Genomic DNA, 23,490 nt, shown 5'->3' on the forward strand with positions numbered 1-23,490 from the left:
TGAGCTCAGAGCCCAACACGGGGCTTGATCCCACGACTCTGAGATCAAGACCTGAGCCAAAATCAAGAGTTGGATGCTTAATCGAATGAGTCACCCAGGGTGCCCTGATTTGCTCATTCTTAAAAGTCTTAATTCTTGATCCACACATCTGTTAAGTCTTGATCCACACATCTAATTACCATAAAGCAAAATGAGGATAAGAATAAAACCTCACATTGCTACATTTTGAAGAGAGTACTGGACTAGCAGTCAGGATACATGTTTTTAGCTGCTACTACTACTACTATTAAGTACTACTACTGCTACTATCCTGTGTTAGTCTTTCTACCAAGAATTACCATTTATTGAGCACTTACTATGTACCAGGTACTGCATTATTAAGTAAGAGTCTATGCAGAATCTATGGAGAGCCTAATAAGCCTTCATGAGGCTAAGCAAGAGTCTACACCAGCACTAAGCTAAGCAACTTTTAGACACAATAATCCATGAGCTATTATCATCCTCATTTTACAGAGGAGGAAGCCGAGGCTCTGAAAGTTCAGTAGTTCTGGCACAAAGTTCACACTCTTGGCTGCTATCACACACTGCCATGAGGAGCCTACTAGGAGCTGACTGGGATATACCTCCTCCTCTTCCAACTCCCCAGGGGCATTCGCTCAGTTTTAGTTATTAAATAGTTACACGTGTATAATACAAAATTTTAGGACACCTGGGTGGCTCAATTGGTTAAATGTCTGCCTTCAGCTTAGGTTGTGATCCCAGGGTCCTGGGACTGAGCCCCATGTCAGGGTCTCTGTTCAGTGGGGAGCCTGCTTCTCCCTCTGCCTCTGCTCCCCCTGCTTCTGCTCTCTCTCTCTGTCAAATATATAAATAAAATCTAAAAAATAATAATAACAAATAAATAGAATTTCATTCTGTGGCTTCACAGCCCCTGAAAATTTATAGAAGCATGGCCAATGATCAATAATATAAGATGATGTAGGGCAAAATAACTGAGGCTACGAACGGTCAAGATTCTGTGTTAGCTGGAATCATCTAAACTTAGGACTTCAAGAGCCAAGGGAACCACAAAGGCAGAGGAGGTCCTTGCCTGTGGCAGAACTCTGCTGGTATCTGCGGAATGGTTTGTCCATCTGATGCTCAAACCCACCTCAACATCCCTTTGCAGCCTCTGCCTGAGCATTTCCAGAGAAAGGCTGCTCACTCTTCACTAAGGGAGGTCATTTCCTTCTATAGCAGGATGGCTATTATAAATTATTTTCTTATGTTGAGCCCAAATTCCAAACCTCTGTAATTGCCACTCTTTGGGCTTGATGTCACTCTTTAAGCCCCTACATAGCGTTTTCTGCTCTAATGCTTTCAAATAGAGATGCTCCTCCCTTTACCAAGTTGTGACTTTCCACCTGTCCTTAAAGCCATTGGTTTCCAAGTCCACAGTGACTGAGAAGGTTTTGTGCCTGCAGTCCTTGGAAGCAGTTTTATAAAACAGAGGTATGTATTGGTACTTCAAAGCTTTCCAACCAGGCATACTCTTTCTTTGATGCTCTAGTTTTATTGGCTTCCTTTTCCATTTATAATCTAGCTTTATCTACACTAAATCATCTGTTGTTCATCTGTTGAGTCATAAAAGCTTCCTTTTCTGTTGATCTGTCAGGGTCATGGACACCCCTTAGCAGAAGTACAATAGTTGTACTTACCTAGTACAGGGTCTATACTCAGGGACTCTCAATGCATTTTGATGCTGTAGAGATTCAAACCTTTGACCTAAGAACCCTCTATGGCCTGTGACAAACCTTCAATGTCAATGTGCTCCCCAATCTGAGGCTACAAATTCTCAAACCAAATCTTTGGCTTTGACATCATAGTCTGGGGAACCCACCTTTTTTCCTTTTGAAAACTAGAATTATACTTGCTCATCTCCAGTAGTGGTTTCTTTAAAAATGCTCGATTTTAGGTTATTTTCCTTTCCCTTCTTTTACCAAGAGTTGGATGAACATCCAAGTGTAAAGCTTTCCTTTATTCTCTACAACCATGAAAAAGGAGCAGAGGGAAATCAGATGCAGTCCAAAAGACATTATAGGTAATTACTTAAAAATTAATAAGACTCGAGGGTGCCTGGGTGGCTCAGTTGTTAGGAGTCTGCCTTCAGCTCTGGTCATGATCCCTGGGTCCTGGGATTGAGCCCCACATTGGGTTCCCTGCTCAGAGGGAGCCTGCTCTTCCCTCTCCCACTCCCCTTGCTTGCATTCCTGCTCTCACTGTCTCTCTGTCAAATAAATAAATAGAAGCTTAAAAAAAATTAACAAGTCTCGTGTAGTAACATATTTCTGACTCTGCTAGATCTCCGTTGTGTGAGATATATATATAATATTTATGTTTCAGAAAAATTCTGGATTGAAACAGAATTGGGTTCTGCACATGATCCACTTTCCACTGATTTCTTTTTTAAAGATTTATTATCTACTGGGGGGGTGGAGAGAGAGTGCCCTCAAGTGGAGGGAGGGGCAGAGAGAGAGAGAGGAAGAGAGGGTCTTAAACAGACTGCACTGAGCTCAGAGCTTGGCAATCTCACAACCTGAGATCATGACCCTGAGATCAGACCTGAGCCAAAACCAAGAGTCAGATGTTTAACTGATAAGGCCCCCCAGACGTCCCTCTTCTGACCTCTTGAATATAAATCATTACCCTCATTTTTAAAAAAAATATTTTATTTATTATTTATTTGACAGAGATCACAGGTAGGCAGAGAGGCAGGCAGGAAGAGAGGAGGAAGCAGGCTCCCTGCTGAGCAGAGAGCCCGATGTGGGGCTCGATCCCAGGACACCGGGATCATGACCCGAGCTGAAGGCAGAGGCTTTAACCCACTGAGCCACCCAGGCACCCCTCATTACCCTCATTTTATAGGTGGAAAAACACAGACCAAGGAACCCTTGTCCTACAGCTCCTCAGTTTGTGTATCAGTAGTCACATGTGGCTTGTTCATCATGATTTGATAAATACTGGATGAGTTTGAATAAAGTTAAGACAAATGATTAATTTGGGTATAGAATTCAGATTTTAGTAGATTTATCAGCAAGTGTCATTCTTACGTATGTGCCCTATATCACACACATTCACTCATGCCTCAGAACTCCCAGCTCTCACTTGGTGAATAGTTTTGGGATCATGTTCCAGGAAAAACATGGACAACTTTGGCTGTGCTTTTGATGAAATGCCTTTCCATGTAAAATTCTGGAATGTTGAAGGACTAGGTGTCCATCAGCTGGAGATGTATTCTACATAGACTGTTCTCTCATTTTGGTTCTTTGAATCTTTTTTTTAAATTATTTTTTTTTGGACAGAGAAAGAGCAGCGGGGTTAGAGGAATAGAGAATCTCAAGTAGACTCCCCACTGAGTGCAGAGCCTGATGTGCTTTACAGTCATTGGACGTTCAGATCATGATCTGAACTGAAACCAAAAGTTGGATGCTCAACCGACTAAGCCACACAGGCACCCCCAGTCCCTTGAATCTTGATTTAAACTCCTTTCATAAGAATACCATGCAAGGTCTGGGAGGTGTTACCTTGCATAGTAATGGTGAGGAAATCTATCTTCAGCCGGACTTTGTCTTTGTCAAAATGCCCAATGTGTGTGTGTGTGTGTGTCTATGTGCGCGCGCGCATGTCTGAGCTCATTCCTACAGATACACACATAGAAGCACCTACCCAAATATACTTGAAAGATAATCTTGAGCACCTACCATGTGCCGGGCCCACTGCTAACTTCTGTCAATTCAAATTAATATAAAATATTGTAAAAATTCACGGTGTAGTAGAAGAGGCAAACAAGCAAGTACTATACAAAAATAGGAACAGCCTGTTTGAGAGACAAGTGTGCATGAAAGAGAGGAGAAGGTCCCAGAGAAGGCTTTATTTGAGCTGGATCCTTAAGAATGAATAGAAATTGGCTGATGAGTGAGAGAAAAGAGTAGTCTAGGCAGGGAAGAGCCCACCCAAAGGTGTGAAAGGGTGTGACACTGCAGGGAACCGAGCAGTTTAATGCAGTGTAGACTAATTCACACAGCATGCAGGCAGTGGAAGCGGGAGCAAACTTGGATGGGTCTTGAACATCATGTCAGAGTCTGTACTTTATCCCGTAGGTGTGTGAGAAGCTGATGTAAATCAAACAGATGGTTATGTAAGTTCCTAAGGTACTTAGTAAAGGCGTATAAAGAAAGTATTACATATATAGTAATATATATAGTTATGCTGTAGTGTTTGCTGTGTACCTTGGGTTCTCTCAACCTCACACTACTGGCACTGGGGGCCAGATGATCTGTGTCCTGTGCATTGCAGGGTGTTTAGCCCATCCCAGGCCTGTATCTCTTAGATGCCAGTGGCACCTGCCCCCCAGGTGTGACAACCACAAATGCCTCTAGACATTGCCAAATGTCTCCTGAGGGCAAACCTGCCCCAGCTGAGCACCAGTGATGTGCCTTTTGTGGTAGGTACTATGCCAGGAAATTCTTCCAGAGACAAAGTGAAAGTACAGAGTGAGTCAGAGGGGGAAAAAAAGAAAAGAAAAAGACAAAGAAAAAGAAAAAAGCAGTTTAAGATAATCTGCAGCAGCTGGAGAAGTCTGCTCTTTAAAGAACTCAAAAATTGTTTTCTACCAAGTAGTCTCTATTTCCCTGGTACTTTCAGCCCTTTGACTATGTAATTAAGTGGTCTTATTCCTGGCCATCATCCTGGGGTGATGCACGGGGGACCAGTGCATCCACTCTGAAAAGCATCCTTCAGCCAACTGCATTAGGTAAGGAAATGTGCTATATTCTAGCACCCGCAAGAGGAAAACTGTTGTCATGGGTGGTTTTTACATGGGAACTATGCCAAAGTCAAACACTTTTTCAGGAAAATAACTCCAGTGACTGAGGAGCATGTGTGATGGAAGCAGAAGAGATGAGGGGTCAGGCCCAGAGAGCCCAATAAAGAAACCATACCTGTACTCTAGGGAGAAAGTAGTGGAGACACCACTGATGTAGGAACTGTAAGAATGAGAAGGATGGGGCCCCTCAGGGGACAGGATTCCAAAATAGAATTGACAGGATTAGTTGGTTAGACAGAAATGAGAAGTTAGAAACTAAGGAAGATCTACGTTTCTGGCCTTAGACAGTGGTTTCACTCAAGCATTATTGACCATCAGTAATACAGAAGGACCAGATGTAGTGTGATCCTTTTTGCCTAAAAAATAATTTGCTAATCATTTTAAGAGTAGCTATTATTGGGGAGGGTATGTGCTATGGTGAGTGCTGTGAAGTGTGTAAACCTGGCGATTCACAGACCTGTACCCCTGGGGATAAAAATATATTATATGTTTATAAAAAATTTTAAAAAAGAGTAGCTATTATAGTTACAACTAATTTATAAATTTGGAGCCATTATAATCACTATTGATTCTTATTGACATCGTAATATCCCATATTAATTCCTTTAGGAAAAGAATGAGTATATGCTATGTCTTGCCCTTGTTCTGATTCAAATTGAAAAGAGAAGACACACATCTATAAAAAGATCAAATTATGGAACAAAACAAGCCTATTCACGGATGGTTCAAATAAATGTGAAGTGCATTTCTGGCAACGAGTTCTGTGAGCTCAGAAAAGAGCAAGAGCAAAAAACACATCTGGGGCTTAATCAGATGGAGGTGGACCTGACATACAAGTTAAGATCGGAAGAGTATATGTATGTTCTACCCTTTAGAACAGCAGTTCTCAGAATAGGTCTGGGGAACTCTGGGGAGATCCTAGACCGTTTTGGGGGGAGTCTATGAAGCCAAATCTATTCTCATAACAATATCAAGACTTTATTTACCTTTTCCTCTCTCATTCTCTCACACATTTACAGAGAGCTTTTCAGGGGATACAATGACACGTGATGACATCACTACTCTGACAGTGAAGGTAATGTGCCCTGTATACTACTGAGTCTTTAAATTATCTGTTTTAATTTTGAGTATGGCAATATCAATCTCTATATAAGCCACATAAACAAAAGCTCCTTGGAGCACAAAAATTATTTTATGTGTACAGGGGTCTTAAAACAAGAAAGTCTGGTTTGGTGCAAAAAAAAAAAAAAAAAAAAAAAAAAACCAAAAACAAGAAAGTCTGGGAACGGCTGCCTTAGTCTACTAAAAGACATGTTTGACCTTGACCGACCTAAGCTGCAACATGTCACCTCAGTGACCCACAATGCCTTGCTCTAGGCCTTTTCATACTTTTGGCTCAGAATCTGCTCTGTTGACGGTAATTTAGCTTCTCTATAGATCTGAAGTCATGGTTCTATCTCCAATTTTTTGTTACTGATCAAAAATTATTTTGCTCAACTCAATTTTAATGTCTCCTTAGTATGAGTTGGTGCCATAGACTTGAAGACCTCAATCATAAACACAGTCCATATCCTTTCAAATTCTACATATATACTTACAATATACAAGACAAAACCTTTCTTTCTCTCTCTCTCTCTCTCTCTCTCTCTCCCTTCCTTCCTTTCAAGTAGGCTCCACATCTAGCATGGAGCCTAACATGGGACTTGAACTTATGGCCCTGAGATGAAGACCTGAGCTGAGATCAAGAGTCAGACTCTTGGGTGCCTGGGTGGCTCAGTGGGTTGGGCCGCTGCCTTCGGCTCTGGTCATGATCTCGGGGTCCTGGGATCGAGTCCCGCATCGGGCTCTCTGTTCAGCAGGGGCCTGCTTCCTTCCCTTCCCCTCTCTCTGCCTGCCTCTCTGCCTGCTGTGATCTCCCTCTGTCAAATAAATAAATAAAATCTTAAAAAAAAAAAAAAAAAAGAGTCAGACTCTTAACCAACTGAGCCATCTAGCCAGCCCAGGAGACAAATCTTTTCGAAAAACGTAACTTTCCTCAAACCTACCCCCCACTTCCATCCCAGCTAATGCTCATGTAATTGTCTAGAATTTTAGTTTCAACTTGTTTTAAGCAGAAAAAATATTAGTGGTATTATGGTTATACTATTATACTACTGGTTTGAATTGGTGAGAATCTAAGGATTTTAAATTTCCAGTGTCCTTGGGGCATTTGGCTGGCTCAGTCAGTTGAGCATGTGACTGTTGGTTCTGGGATTGTGAGTTCAAGCCCCATGTTGGGTGTAGAGATTACTTAAAAATAAAATCTGAAAACAAACAAATAAAAGAATAAATTTCCAGAGTCCTTGTCTGTCTGAAAACACCATTATTTCATCCTTACTTTTGAATAATAATTTGGTTGGACATAGCAAATGGTACATTTCTGGTTATACACTTGGGTAATGGGCAAAGTGATTTTTGTTCTGTTCATAAGCAAGCAAAGAGGTTTTAAGTTCCTGCTTCATGTGGGGAGTGTTGGGTCCCAGATCCCAGTTGCTATTAAGACTCCAGACTTGGTGGCCTTATCTACTCTTGGCTCACCGTGGGCTGTGCAGTTTTAGTCCTTGCTAACCACTGAGTTTTCCTTCCCATTTCTAATCCACAAAAACTTTCCTGTTTTATTTCAGGCTATAGAGTTGCATATATATTTAATATTTTACCTATCATTCCTATGCACTTGGAGAAGAGTGATGTTTCTGCATGTGTTTGAACCACCATCAGACCTAGAGCTCTGAGCCTATATCCTCATAATGGAGCTGAGGGATCTATTTGCCAAGGTCCAGAAAAACTAAATCTTTTTGACGTACCAAGCAGGTATAAAATGCAAAGCACCAAATTAGATTTTGTTAAAGATCCTAAATTAGAACTGAGCAATGCTGTACTTGGATTGGTTAGTACAAATTAAACGGAACTATTTCATTGAAGTTTATGGTCATGTAGGTTAATTAAAAATTTCTCCTTAGAAATATAGCCCCCAAGACTCTATGTAATTTAAATAGATTCTACATTCATGCAGAGTGAGAATGGCAGTTTCAATATTTAATTCTTGCTTCGTAAACTTTGAAGCTAAAAACACATCCTCCCCAAGTTGTGAATACTCTTTATGTTGGATACAACTCACTAAAGGAAACTTGGAGTTGCTAGGTAACTTGGTGCCTGTGGAAGGCTTCTGATAAAATGTATTTAAATCTGATTTCCTAAAGCAGATGGGTAAACTGAAGGGGAAAATAAATTCAAATGATCTGATATTGGTTTTTCATGCTAACACTAAAATCCTTTTGCAGTCAAGACTCATACAGATCTTTTTAACTGGGCAGGTTTAAGGTGGCCTTTCTTTTTCTTTTCTTTTTTTTTTTTGTAAGATTTTATTTATTTATCTGACAGACAGAGATCACAAGTAGGCAGAGAGAAACAGGGGGAAGCAGACTACCTGCTGAGCAGAGAACCCGATGCGGGGCTCAATCCCAGGACCCTGAGATGATGACCTGAGCCGAAGGCAGAGGCTTAATCCACTGAGCCACCCAGGCACACCTAAGGTGGCCTTTCTGCAGAGAGCATCGCATCTCATTTTTTGTGATATGAAGCCATCCAAACTTTATGAGCTGAATTTCCTCCCAGAAACTGAGGAAGATCCATGAAGAATGAACATCACATGGAGAAGGAAAGATCTTTGAATAGGTATGCTTTACTTTCCTCTTCACTGGGTGCAACCTTTCTGGTAAAGTTAAAGGACATCACTGGGGTGGTCTTCTCTTAACTTTTCCATATTTTTTTTTTTTTAACTCAGGTCTTAATAATAAAAACAAATAGTCAAAGTGAGATTCAATTGCTGGGTAGTGAATCAGCCAAGCCAGAATCCCTTAGTCTTCAATGGTTAGTCCAGAAGCTCTCAGAAATAAGAAGAAACTGAATTTATACAGGGAATGTATATAATGTAACTATGAGCATCACCCAATAAGTGACTTACTACTCCCTGAGTTTACATAGGTTGAGAATGAATAGAAGCTCCCTGTTATTTCTCAAGGTTTTTTGTATGAGCTCATAGGTATTGGAGGCAAGTGGTGGTTGGGCAGTCGTGATACATTTCAGGAATTCTCCAGAAATTAAGGAGACACTTCAGTCACCCTGTAACTCACAAGAGTCACTTTATCACTCAATCCTCTTTAACCTTTAGGGTTGGTGAATTTGCACAAAAATAATTCAAAGGAAATCTAGTAGTTAATTTATCAATTCTGGTTACTAAAGATACCCACATTCTGGACACGAAGCCCAGGAAAAGTGTCATCACCTCTCTGACAACATGCATAAAAAACATAGCTGAAATAAGAAAAGGAAAGTGATTCTCAGAACCCAGCATATGTGTCTCTTGTTACTGCATTGTGAGGATTTTCACCATGAGAATAAAAAAGGGCACTCTGGGAGGAGGAGACAGCCATGGGAGGGAGGTGTAAACAAGAATGGCACGTTGCAGAACTGCAGCTAAGGGACGTGGCTCACACTGAGTGGCTACTGCCTGGCAGGCACTGTACTAGGTTCTCCACCTGTGTCATTTCACTTAATTATCACAGCAAGCCTACCCAGAAGACATGATTTTTTTCCATTTTATAGGTGATAAAACTGAGGCCCCAAGGGGCCGAGTGACTTAAAAGAGGTCTCACAGCTCATGAATGGCAGAGCCAGATTCAGAAACAGGTCTGCCTGCTTTGAAAGCCTATGTCACTTCCTCCGGAGACTCAGGACCCTGGGGAGGGAGTAGGATAATAGACACTCTCATATACTGCTAATAGGAGTGTAAATTGGTTCCACTTTTTAGAGAGAAATTTAACAATGTCTGTCAAAATGTTAAGTGTACGCAACCATCAGATTCAGCAACATTGTCTTCTGGGAATTTATCCTAGAGATGCACTTTCACAATTACACAATGATGTACGTCTAAGGGTGTTCATACTGGCATGGTTTGTAATAGAGAAAAACTGAAAGCATCCTAGGTATCCCTTAACAGGAGACTGGTTATAGTAAGGACCACACTATCAAATACACTGCACTCATTAGAAAGAAAAAGGTAAATCTATGTGGATACATGAAAAGATAGTCTTGATATTGCTCAATAAAAAAGGAAGCTGCATAAGAGCATCGACCTGTGAGGGTGGATGGCGGGAGTATGGTCCTTTTGGAAGCATGCACCATTTGCGATTATCAGTGGTGATCTAGGGAGTGATGAACCTGAGGGTGGTTCTTGGTAAAGTGGAGAGGGAAACTTTTACTTTCACTTTGTAGCATTCTAATGTGATTTTTTTTCTAATAAGCAAGAATTACTTTCATAATAACAGAAAAAATTTTTACAAAGGCCCTTTGTGAACTTAGAAAATAATGGAAGGTTTTTACAACACAAAAATGAAGTGGGTCAGGATCTGTTGGAGAATAAAGGGAAGGCAGATGATGATTAGGGAGCTAATGATTGCCAAAGGTCATATATGTCTTCATGCTAATTGCCAACACAGATTTACAAAGAACTTCAGCACTGGAGGGAGTGCACCTTGAAGGCAGAGGACCAAAAAAGAAACTCTTCATGGTATTTTGGATATCTTGTCAAACCAACCTTGAAATGCTCTCATAGTCTCTCAACCCCATTCAGTGCCTGGAATCTTCAACATATTGTTCTATTCATACACAGCACAATTGGTATAAAGGGGGCCTAGTAGGCAGCTCAGGTAGGAAGACAAGTCCTTTTCCCCAAAAAAACTTGGCTGCTGCAAACCATACTATTCTCAGGATGGATGGGGGTCATGAGTGGCAGCTGTAGCCCTTTGTGCATGGAAATATTCTTCCTCTGATGTGGAGGCAGATTGCATTTGCCTGATTAATCCAGCTGTACACTGGAGAAATGAGAAAAGGCCCAAGCAACCCATATGTGCTATAGATTCTAAAAGGAGCTGAGCTGATCAACAGGGGGTTTTTGCCACTGCTTTTTCTGATAATGTCAGCATGGCCAGTATTATTCCATTGGTTTTCTTCACTCTTAGGCTAAATGAAATTCATGCCAAGTGAATTCCTCTGAGATGTTTCAGACATTTCAGGGCACTTTTTGCAGAACTCATGACTGAATACTTGTTCTGAACTTTTGGCATGGAAATACGTTTTTTCAGTTTTCTCCTAACTGCTCGATGCTTCCTATTCTTCTAATTTTGTTTCAGTTAGGTTTCCTTAGGCTGTTAAAGCCACCATTTGCACTTTTCCTAATAATAACAATGATAGCTAATATTTATTGGGGCTTATTAAGAGCCATGTACATTTAAAGTATTTTACATAAATCAATCAGTTTAATCCTCATTACAAACCTATGAAGTGGGTACTGTTACTACCTCCATTTAACAGATGAAGAAAGCATAGATTAAGAGGTCAAGGAACTTGCTCAAGCAATAGAGCTAGGATTCAAAGCAGCTCAGTCTCTCCAAAGCATGTTTATTTAACTACATGCTCTATTACATCACAATGAAGGTAACTATCTGTCTTGTAGGAGACAGTAGAACAGAAAATCTATCTGAACAAAGATAATTCTTATGTTCTCAGCAGTTTGGGTATCTCTTCCTTGTTTTTCTCTCCTCTCCAGAGAATTCTCAATTCATTCTCCTTAACATGGAAAGGAACTCTACCCAGAATCCTCAGCTTCACCATCAACCATGCCTCAAGGCTCTAGCTCCTTTCCTGCCAACTCAAGCCCACATTGATGTCTTCCTCTAATGACAATGTTTGCCTTTGTTGGCAGTACCATACGATTAGCACATATTTTAAAAATATCCTATTATCTAATTATCTAAAATACATAATTTAACACGTTCTTCCGATCATGCCTTTCTCCCCAGGCTTTAAAGGGTATATCAGACACTTCTTGGACTTCATCTCACATCCTCTCAGCCCACCTTCTATTCCAACTTCTACTGCAACAACAAGCTGTGCTCAGGAATGACCCGACAGGGATCTTGTCACAGGTGGATCATAAATTTATTATACTCTCTAGCCTGAGCTTCTCTGATAACCTGAGTGGATATCTGCAGGAATTAGCTTAGCACTCACACATAAGCATTCCGAGGGATTAACATCCTTTGAAGAAACCCTTGACTAATAAGGATGGAAACTGGTAGTAGAACTGCTCTCTTCTGCCCTTGTGTAGAAGATTATGAGACACATTCTGGATGGCCCACAGTGCTGATCAGATTAATAATGCCCATTTTTATAGCTTTCTCTATAAGGACAATTGGGGAAGAGGCATATGGATGGACTTAGGAGGAAAAATGTAATGAGTAAAGATTATTGATTCTCATATAAATATCCATGAGCATCATTCATAGTGAATCAATAGAACATCAACATCAACAACCAAGTGGAGAGGATGACCTGTCTTCTGGATGTCAGTGAGCTTCTCTCCATGCCTGCTTCAGTACTGCGCAATGGGTTCATATTCATAATGACAGGGATAGAGATGAAGTGAGGGCACAACAGCATCAACTCTCTTTCACTAAGACTAATATAGTCCCTGTCATGGCTGAATATCCATCCATTAAGGAGACTAGTCAATTAATTGGTAGCAAGCTGATTACATCAGACCCAATGCCGTTACGGGAATTGGCACCTCCTTTGGATATGTTTGCCTCCCCTAACCATATTGTTGCTGCCAACACTACTATCTGAGGATTTATATAATGCCTTCTTTGCCAGTATGGGATCCCACCAACATTGCCTCAGACTAAGGGACCTATCTGATAGTAAAAGAGAATATGATAATGGGCACATGTCTATGAGACTGATTGGTCTTGCACTGTACTTGATCATCCAGAGACAGCCAGCAGTAGAATAATGGAAGGGCCTATTAAAGCTGCATTTAAGGTGCTAGCTTTAGCATAATACCATATAAGGTTAGACTGCAACCTCCAGCATGCAGTATATAAAGAACCAACAGTGTAGATCCTCTATAGCTAGAATATATAGATCCAAGAATCAATGGGTAGAAATCAGATTGGTTCTTTTCACTATCATTCTCAATGATCCACTTGTGAAATCTTATTAAGGAAAATTGACCCAATTACTAGGAGAAACTAGGTTTCCTACTACACAATGCAGGTAATAGGACAGAAAAGAATATTATCTAGGACCCAGGGATTCAAGCCATCTTTTGGTGAAAACTCCATACCTGATAACTGGAACTGGAACTGCAGCCACCTCAGTCCATAAGGGTTAAAGCAACTCGGGCCTCTTGGGGATGCAGATCTAAGTTGCCCCATCTAGAAAGTAACCAAGACCAGCTGAAGTGTTGACAATAAGTAAGGGAAATCTAGAATGAGTAGAAGGTGAATATGATAAATATCAATTACAGTCTTGGGACCAGTAGTAGCAGTGGGGATTGGATATCATTACATTAACCTTCCATTCCCCCAACTTTTTTTTTTTTTTTTTAAAGTAAGCTCAATGCCCAACATGGGGCCTGAACTCACAACCCTGAAATCAAGAGCTGCATGCTCCACCAATTGAGCCAGCCTGGTATGCCCACATTAGCCTTCCTCTATCAAGTCTTGAAGGTTCTGTGAAGAAAAAGGTAGCACAATAGGGGATAGAGAATAGCAGGGTGGGGTGATTATTTTAAAAAGAGTGGTCAGGGAAGCTGTCTCCGATTATGTGACATTTGAACAGAAACTTAAGTAAAGTAGAAGAGCAAACCATAGGGGTACATGGGGAAGAACATTCCAGAAAGAGATGTTAGCCAGTCCAGAGGTTCTGAAGCAGGAGCGTTTGAGGAGGCTGGTATAGCTAAGGGGGAGTGAACAAAGAGAGAGTAGTAAGAGATGTGCTCTGGAAGCCCAGACCATGAAGGGCACTTAAGTGAAGACTTCTGATTTTATTCTGTGTAAAATAGGGAGCCATCAAGCACATTTTGAAAAGATGTTAGTGCTCTGTGAATTGGCTGTAGGGGGACAAGGAAAAGAAATGGTAAGGACTATTGCAGTAGGGTGTTTAGGATCTCATTTAAGATGGGTTTTAAGATGGATCTCATTTAAGATGGAGTTGCCAAACATTGGGTTTTGGATAAGATTGGTGTTACTTTTCTTCAGGGCTGGCTTTAAACTACTCCTAAGCAAAAAACAAAACAAAACAAAACTCTTCTACTTCTTATAAATCTTTTATAATGCATAACACAGCCCAATGGGACTAGTAGTAAAGGCTCAGAAAATGCCTATCATTTTGTGATTAAAACATCTATTTGGTCTTTGCTAAGAACTCATAGAAATAATGTCTCTCCATTGAAAAACATAAGTGACATGTGGTTCCCAAGATCTGGTCTATAATTTTAACATAAATCGCCTGAACTCATGACAGAAATCATGCTCCTCGCCACACACAGATCTTCTCTTTGAAGTCTCGTAACAGTCCTGGAAGGTGGGGTTACTCTGTGCAAGTTTACAGACGAAAAAACAGACACTTGGTGGGGGGTGTTGAGTATGTTGCCCCAGATCATTAGGGAGTAAGGGACAGAGCTCTGGACTTGAATCATGGGCTGATTCTAGAGCCTATCCTCAACAATGACAACTCTGAACTACTCACCATAGAGAACTTTGGGAAACTCCCACGTTCTTGGGTGGCTTAATCTTATTTTTATAATCTTTCAGATTCTTCTGATTATGCAAAATAGCTAACATTAACAGGAAGAGCTGATTTTTAAAAGTTTCATTTGCCTGGAAGAAAATAAATAGGCCGGTGATTCTATTTGTTTGTTGAGATCCCCTAAGTTAGAATGATTCTCTTGCTTTTGGAAATCATTTGCTCCAATGACAAGAGTGGGTGGGCATTTCATTCCAGCTCTTTTTATGGTATCTGTTGCAGTTACCCTGCAGTGTGACTTTTTTCTCAGAAAGCCATAGTACTGTCTTATTTCTACTTAAAAAAAATCATTAGTGTAGTTGCATTGCAGAAGAAGGGAAAAAACAGATGTGTGATCTGCCCATGAAACAGAGTAGTTGCCCCACACAAGCTCAGCCTTTTTCATGTTCTAGCTGTGAGCCTGTCCTCATGCTGGGGTGGAGAAGCTCATTACTGCTCAGAGTAACCAAGAAACCAGGGCTGGGCAAAGGGAAGAGGGAGACCAAAGGCCCAGAGTGCTCCCACCAAATTGGATCCTGGAAAGTCTGACATGGGGGCATCTACTACAGTCACTCAGCAGCCACTTGCTTTTCATGACGAAACAGGAGGAATAAAGGAGGTCATTCTAATGGACTAGAGCATTGCCCAGTATTTGCAAGTGGGTAGAAGGGTGGTCATGTGGGATAATGGGCGCAAAGAGTAGCAGATACTCATTTGTCCAGCCTGTAAATACCCAGTTTTGATGTTTTGTCGAATCTGCATCTCTCACAGAAGGATAATGAAGTGTCTGCAACTCAGAAGATCTTCCAAGGCTTAGACACGGCACTCCTTCTCACTCTTCCTTGCCACTTCTATCTTACTGGCTGCCCTCGCACTTTGTGCTAGTGAACTTCTGCCGCTGGACTCGGCATGCCCTGCCTAAATGGCATTTTAGCATGGATGTCCCCAGGTGCCTAGCAGCCTTGCCTAGATTAACGTGTCAGTGGCATATGGCGCAAATGGCCTGTCGTTCAGTCCCAGAATCAGTTTAAAATATCTTCCAGGCTGCTGAAGTCTTTGGCATGATGCCTGTGGCCCCGGTGTTTGAGGAAGGACAGCAAAATCGTCTGAAAATTATGTAGAGTGAATTTTCTTGTGTGAGAGCCAGAATCTGACTTCCTGCCTTTCTGCATTTCTCTCTCTCTCGCTTTCCCCTGGTATCTAAAGAAATAAGCATACATTCTGACATAGGGTGCCTAGGACAAAAAATAATTCAGAGAAAAATTTTTTAATATGTGCCATTTCCCTTTTGGGCCCCACATCTTGCTCTTCCTCCATAAAGAGAAGTACCTAGCTTGTGCTTTTTAAACACTGTTACATTTGGTCCTCTTTTTAAAAGCCCTCTGTAGAGGTATTAGATCCATTTTGCAGACAAGAAAACTGAGGCTGAGACAGATTTTTTTTTTTTTAAATGTTGCCAAAAACGTATTACACGGAAGTGGCAGAATAACAGTTCAGACCCAGGTCTGTTTACCTCACAGTCCAAATTCTTTCTACTCTGAGTCCACATATAGGTCTGAACTGATATTGTGCCTGCATCCGAGCATCTCTCGGGAGGGGGAGATTTTGAACTGCATTGAACTGCAGTTCAATGGGCAGAGCTCACAGTGGTCAGCGTCTCCATTGGTGTTGTCAGCAAGAGCTCCAGGATTCTTCTCTACAATCTCCTCATCATGCTCTTCTCTCAGTGTGTTTAATGGTGGGTCATTGTTACTGTTTAGTTGCCTGATGGGTTTGTCACTCCTAAATCCAAGTGACGAAGCAGGTCCTGCTGTCCTTGGGATTATCCCCTCTTGATGAGTGATGACCTCAGGACTGGAGACAGCTGACCTGCAGGCAGAGAGAGGGGGATGTCAAAGGTGCCTCCAGCTCAATTTGGACTGATGAACCGGAATAATTCTGGCAGCAGGGCTCATGGAATTGGCCTCAACCAGCAATCTCTCTCAATTTTTTGTGTTTGAGTGGAGTGTTTAGGCAATTTTCACTTACACCCTCTCTTTTCTATTACAGGCATTTGAAAAACACTATCACCTGTATTAGTTGTTACCACGGTACCAAATAATTATCACGGAACACAACTGCATTTGCTGGCTACTCTTTCCTGCCTGTCTGCTCAGCTTTGCAAGAATCTTTCATGTAAAATGCCTCTCAGTTCGTTATTCTGTCATCAAAATGCTATACCTGCTTCAAGGCCCTGTTCAATCATCTCCTTCAAGAAACCTCCTCCAAATCTGTCTATCCAAATAAATTATGGAATAATTATTATTACTCCAAATTCCTTACAATGATCATAATAATGGTACTTTAAAGCTGTCTAGTTGTCTGGTTGTTTTCTTGAATAAGTAATATCATTGGCCCAACATTTAAATGTGTACATTGTACAAATACTCAAAGTGAAAAAAGTAAGCTCTCAGTTTCTGAGCCTTTTAGAGATATTTTAATCTATTCGTGTGCTTTTTAAGAAATCCATCAATAATATAGGAGGATAATTGTTAACCTATGTTAGAGTTAGGTAAGAGATACTATGCTAAGTAAGCACTTTATGTGAAATATTTCATTGAGTCCCCCCCCACAACTTTATGACAGGGACTCATATTATGCATATTTACAAATGAGGGAAGGGAGGCTCAGAAAAGTTAAGTAACTAGCTGCTGATCACAGTTATAACATGGCAGAATTGGAGTTTGACGTTAAGCTGTCTAGCTGCAGAGCTAAGTGCTTCACCACCATTCTACAGGCCTCCAAACCACCCTCTCGTCCTCTCATATATCTATATCTGGTTTTCCAGCTGCATTGAAGGACATTTAGGAGGAAAGGAAGCTGTGCAGTACAGCTAATGGAAAGTGTGCTTGGGAAGCAAATTCTTTTTTTTTTTTTTTAGAGAGAGAGAATCTTTTTTTCTTAAGATTTTTAAAAATTTATTTGTTTGACAGACAGAGATTACAAGTAGGCAGAGAGGCAGGCAGAGAGAGAGAGAGAGAGAGGAGGAAGCAGGCTCCCTGCTAAGCAGAGAGCCTGATGTGGGGCTCGATCCCAGGACACTGAGATCATGACCGGAGCTGAAGGCAGAAGCTTAACCCCCTGAGCCACCTAGGCACCCCAGGAAGCAAATTCTGACCATGAGACTTACTATCTGTGTGACCACAGTAAGTTTTCAAAATTCTTTGAATCACTGTTTTGTTATCAGGAAAGTGGGAAAATGCTACCTACCCCCAGAGAGAGACAGAAGTGTGGTGAGGAATAAAGGGGAGCAGAGGGGGAATAAAGAATGGCACGTAAGAGACATTCAGAAATGGTAGGTACTTTATCAAGAGCCATGTCTTTTTTAAAGATCCATTTGCTGGCTTCCACTGTCCTGTGCAGAGCTGGGAGGAAATGCCCACATGATGTGTGGCATAATACATCATAATACAGATCTAGCCTTTTGGATGGCAGGAAATTCTCAAAAGCCATCCCTGAAAGTAAATGCAAGGTGAGAGGCTCTTGTACCTAATGCCAATGGGACGTTTGTTGGCTGTTCAAAGAAATGTATGGAGTAGCACGGAAGACTGGCCTAGCAGTTATATGCATTATAAACCTGCTCTGAGGTTAGTAAGGAGAAATGGAGTGACTAAGACAAGAAAGACAGGAAATACACAGGGACTTTGCCTGGAGCCCTCTTTCCCTAGACAACCCCATGGTAACTCCTTTAGTTCCTTCCAGCCCCCAACTCCACTTTATTTTCAATTTTTTCCCACGCTTTTCACCATCTATCATATGATATAATTATCCTGTTTATTGCATTTGTTTCTCACTGTCTGACTCCTCCAGAATATAAGCTCCTGAGGGCAGGGTCTTTGCTTTCTTTGCTGATGTATCCTAAACACTCACAACAACAGTGCCTGGTACCAGTAAGTTTCTGTTGGAGGAATATGTTTTCCAGATAAGGAAACTGAGGTTCAGTGACTTCACTTGGATAAGTTTGTTAGCTAATAACAGAGTCAAGACTAGAACTCCATTTTTCTGCCTCCCATTCCAGCTTTCTACTAAATCATTCTCCAGGATAGAGGAGTATATGTCTAGGATTAAGGAATGATTCGGCTGTTGAGAAATCCAGACAAGACTGGAAATGAATGCATATAGACAAAATAACTGAACCATAAAAGTGACAGCAGGAAAAAAATCATAGATGTGGATGGTTGTGTTGATTTTTTTCAGAATTTTGTTTAAGTACCTGAGACTCTGCTGTCAGTTTATCTAGTGAAATAAGATTCATGATCAATGTGTAGAGACGGAAATTTCAGACCTCATTATACACAAACTGAAGATTATTCCTTTGCTGTCACTGCAGCATTTGACACGCCAGTGAAAACAAAAGGAAATCTGTCTCAGACGCCCCTTTTAGCTTTGACAGATGTGGAAACGCATGAGTTTGGGACGTTAATTTTTGGTTGGATGTTAACTGTGAGCACGTCCGGAGATGATAGCACCTGGCTCACACCTAGATGAAGCCCAAGTGATGCAATCAATTTCAGTCCTGGACCCCGTCCTCCAATCCCACTTGCTTCTCTTATCTCAAAAACAAAGGCAGTCTCTGCCTTTTCCCAGGCTAATCTTACACCTGAGCTTTCGGTCACGTCCCCTCCTCCTGTCACTCTCTTTCTTGAAACTTAAACCTGTCCTTTCCCCCACAATGTGCAGATATGTTCAAATCTCCTCCCTGCCAAAGCAAGATAATGAAAACCTCCCAATATTCTCTTGAATCAATGAGCTGTTGATGTGTAACAAAGTGCCCCCCAAAAATGGCTTGAAGCAATAACTGTTTTTATTAACTCATAGTTTAGTGAGTCCTTCAGGAAGTTCTGTTGAGCTGAGCCAGGCTCCCCTGACTTCAGCTGGACCTGAAATCTTGACTGTACATCCTCATGAGTTATGCAGTCAGCTGGTGGTCGGCTGGGGCAGGGTGGTCAAGGATGATCTCCCTCATGTGCCTGGCAATCAGTGAGTTATTAATTATGGTGAAGTGGGGGGATGGGCCACTGATCACTTACCCAGCAAGTTAGCACGGGCTAGTCCAGCCAGGCAGGATTTCGAGAGAGCAGAAGTACACAGGGCCTTTTTAGCTGGCACACACTATCACTTCCACTTCATTTTATTGGCAAAAGCAAGTTTTAAGGCCAGCTGGGGAGCAAGGAAATAGATCCTACTTCTTGGTGGGAGGAGCTGCAAAGTCACATAGCAAAGGGTGTAGAGTCAGGGAGGATGAAGCTTTAGGTCAGTTTGCAACCAGTGTACTTTATCTCTCTTCATCCTTAAGCTTCTGCCCAGATATCTCTTTTCCTTCACATCCAAACTTCTAGAGAGGGTAGCTGTCTCTTGTGTTACCTACTTTCTTACGAACCAGTCACTCCTCACCCAAATGACCTCATCTTATTTTTCTTTTATTTATCTGAGAGGGAGAAAGAGCAAGAGAGAAAGAGCACAAGCTGGGTGAGGGGCGGGGTGGGGAGGAAGCAGACTCCCTGCTGAGCAGGGAGCCCCATGCAGGGCTCAATCCCAGGACTCCTGGGACCTGAGCTGAAGGCAGATGCTTAAACTACTGAGCCACCCAGGTGCCCAATGCCTCATCTTATTACCACCACTCCATTTTGATGCAACTGCTCTCTTTAAAGACAATACCTCAAATATTTAATATAAATTACCTTCAGCATTCATTTTACTTAACCCCAATGTACAATTTGACCCATATGGTCATCCCCTCTTCCTTAAAACTCTCCTCCCTTACCTTCTATGATTCACTTTCTCCTGACTCTTTTTCTACCCTTCCGACCATTCCTTCTCAGATTCCTTGGCTCAGTTATGTTCCTCCTCTGGCCAGTCAGTATTAGTATTCCCCATGTTTCTGTTGTCTTACTTTTTTTTTTTTTTTAAGATTTTATTTATTTATTTGACAGAGATCACAAGTAGGCAGAGAGGCAGGTAGAGAGAGATGGGGAAGCAGGGTCCCCGCTGAGCAAAGAGCCTGATTTGGGGCTTGATCCCAGGACTCTGGGATCGACCTGAGCTGAAGGCAGAGGTTTCAACCCACTGAGCCACCCAGGTGCCCTGTTGTCTTACTTTTCCTTTCCTTCCTTCCTTCCTGCCTTGCTGTTTTCATGCCTCTCTCTCCCTTCTTATGCTAAATTCTTTCTGGAATCTAATCTAGTTAAGTGGATACTACATCTCTATTCTAACTCATCTGTTGACCTACAGGAATAGAGTGTCAATGCCTAGTGGAGGTTACTATGGACTTCTCAGATGTAAAATGTGTCTAAAACCGAACTTAATATCGTTCTATCTTTTTTTTTTAGATTTATTTATTTGTTTATTTGACAGAAAGAAATCACAACTAGGCAGAGAGGCAGGCAGAGAGAGAGGGGGAAGCAGGCTCCCCGCTGAGCAGAGAGCCTGATGTAGGGCTTGATCTCAGGACCCTGGGATCATGACCTGAGCCGAAGGCAGAATCTTAACCCTCTGAGCCACCCAGGTGCCCAATATCTTTCTTTCAAAACGTGATTCTGTCTTCAATTTCTCTATTAACAGTTTTGCAAATCTTTAGATTCACTGAGCTAGAAACTGGAGACTGTCCTTAACTCTTTCTGCCCTGCGCTCCTACAACTCAGGATACTAAATCCTATCAAATTCCACCTCCCAAGTATCCCTTCAGATTCACCCCGTCCTCCCCACTTCTCATCCTCAATTGCCCACCTAATGCTGGAGGCTTTTACCAGCTCCCCTGATCCCTCTTTGCAGCTGGGTATGTTCCTGAAACACAAATCAAACTGTGTTACTCCTCTGTCTCATACACTGCCACTGGCTCATTTCTGCCAAGATAAAATTTGAACTTTGTATTAGATGGTGATCATCATCTACAGAAAAAAAAAATATATTCCATGTCATTTCAGAAATAGAAATGTAGGGGCACCTGGGTGGCTCGGTCGTTTCAGTGTCTGCCTTCAGCTCAGGTCGTGATTCTGAGGTCATGGGATAGAGCTCCCCATGGGAGGGGGGGTGTCTCTGCTTGATGGGGATCCTGCTTCTCCCTGCTGCTCCTCCTGCTCACGCTCTCTTTCTCTCTGTCAAATAAATAAAATCTTTAAAAAAAAATAAACAAAAAATAAAAAGAAAATATTATAAGGAAACAGTGATGGACTTGGCACAATTATGATATGTCAATGCATCTTCACCCTTGTAAAAAAAAATGTACCATTGGTGAGCCATGTTGGGAGAGATTGATAATGGGAGGGGCTTTTCTTATGTGGCAATAGGGACTGTTCAGGAAATCTCAGCAACTTTCTCTGTTTTATTGTAGACTTAAAACTGCTTTAATAAAATAAAGGTTTTTTTTTGTTTTGTTTTGTTTGTTTTTTTTTTAAAGAAGAAGGAATCCTAAGGAAAGGAAAGAGAGATGGAAGAGAGGGAGGGGCAGACTTTCATGAAGGAAGATGTACAACCAGGCAGCATGGGAGTTCATTGGGATAGTGTCCCATGTCTGCTGGCTCCTGTCTTGCTTTCTTGTGTTCTTCAGATCTGCTTCATGCCGTGACTTTGCCGCATTCTCCTGCAGACTCCTCTCTACTCTCTCCTCACCACCCCCTACATGTTCATCAAGCACGTGGCCCCCCCACAGGCATTCTCAAGCCAAGTCTACCTAACCTTCATATCTCCTAGAGTAAGTTGCTGAGAAAGGAAATCAGATTGTTTTAGCTTATGAGTCAAGTAAGCTCATATGGACCAAACAGGCCAGCCTGAGGTTCTCATCTTCAGTACGATCTGTAGAGAGTAATGTTCTTAAAGAACACAGAGTAGGCTGAGCAGATAACTTAGACCTACTGTATTCCTTAATACGGCATGGTATTTTTCTATCAACTTCGATTCTTCTCCCACGGCAATGCATTATCCACTCCAACCACATAGAATTATTCCCCATTCCCTGAACATGTGCTCTTTTTCATATGCTATTCCCAATAGCTGCCATATTCTTCCCTTCCCTAACTTCCTGGGAATCTCTTTTTATTCTTCAATGGTCAGTTCAAATGTCACCTCCTCAATAAAGCCCACCCTTGCCCCTGTTAGTTGCTCTCTTCTCTGGGAATGCTTAGCACTTTGCACTTAGCTCAATTAGACTATAGATCACACCAAATTGAAATTGTTTACCCCTTTGCTAGATTATAGGCTTTTTTTTTTTTTTTAATTGGCAGGCACTATTCCCAGTAGCTAGTACAGCATTGGGCTCATACATAGAGACCCGAAAAGCTTGCTGAATGGATAAAGATGTGAATGACCAAAGTCTCTCCACCAGTGGTTCTCAAAGTGTTCTCCTGAATCAGAAGCATCAGCATCATCTGGGAACTTGTTACAAATAAAAATTACTGGGCCCCACCACAGACCTACTCAATTAAAAACTCTGAAAGTAACTGTAGTAGGCAGAATATTGGCCCTACCCAAAGCTATCCATGCCTTAATCCCTGAACACTCTTAATATCTTATATTACAAGACAAGGGAGAATTAAGGTTAGAGACGGAAATAACATGAGAGTCTGTTGACTTTAACACAGATTATCTTGGTTTATCCAGGTACGCCCAATGCAATCACAAGGATCCTTAAATGGGGAGACAGAAAAGTCAGAACCAGGGAGATGGCATCTTAAAAATGACTTGACCAGCCATTGTTGGCTTTGAAGATGAAAGGGGAATACTAACCAAGGCATATGCACAACCTTTAGAAGCTGGAAAAGGCATGAGAACAGATTCAAGAGCCTCCAGAAAGGAACTTGGGCCTGCTGAAACCTTGATTTTTACCCCATGAGACCCATTCTGGAATTCTGACTTCCACAGTTATAAGATAATAAATTTGTGTTGTTTCAAGCCACTAAATTTGTGATAATTTATTAAAGCAGTCA

At 41.5% G+C, this 23,490-nt stretch overlaps 1 long non-coding RNA gene across 1 annotated transcript in view; it reads right to left on the minus strand.

Moving 5' to 3' along the window:
• LOC131809902 (uncharacterized) overlaps positions 1-19,736 on the minus strand; it is a 47,164-nt gene extending 27,428 nt beyond the window's left edge. The window contains exons 1-3 of the long non-coding RNA XR_009345328.1: positions 19,600-19,736; positions 16,176-16,399; positions 13,089-13,179 (exon numbers count right to left, since the gene is read on the minus strand). This is a non-coding gene — a long non-coding RNA (uncharacterized LOC131809902). The remainder of the gene's footprint in view (positions 1-13,088; positions 13,180-16,175; positions 16,400-19,599) is intronic.
• Positions 19,737-23,490: the final 3,754 nt, after the last annotated feature.

This window comes from Mustela lutreola, chromosome 10 (assembly GCF_030435805.1).
Source record: "Mustela lutreola isolate mMusLut2 chromosome 10, mMusLut2.pri, whole genome shotgun sequence".
Classification (NCBI taxonomy): Eukaryota; Metazoa; Chordata; class Mammalia; order Carnivora; family Mustelidae; genus Mustela; species Mustela lutreola.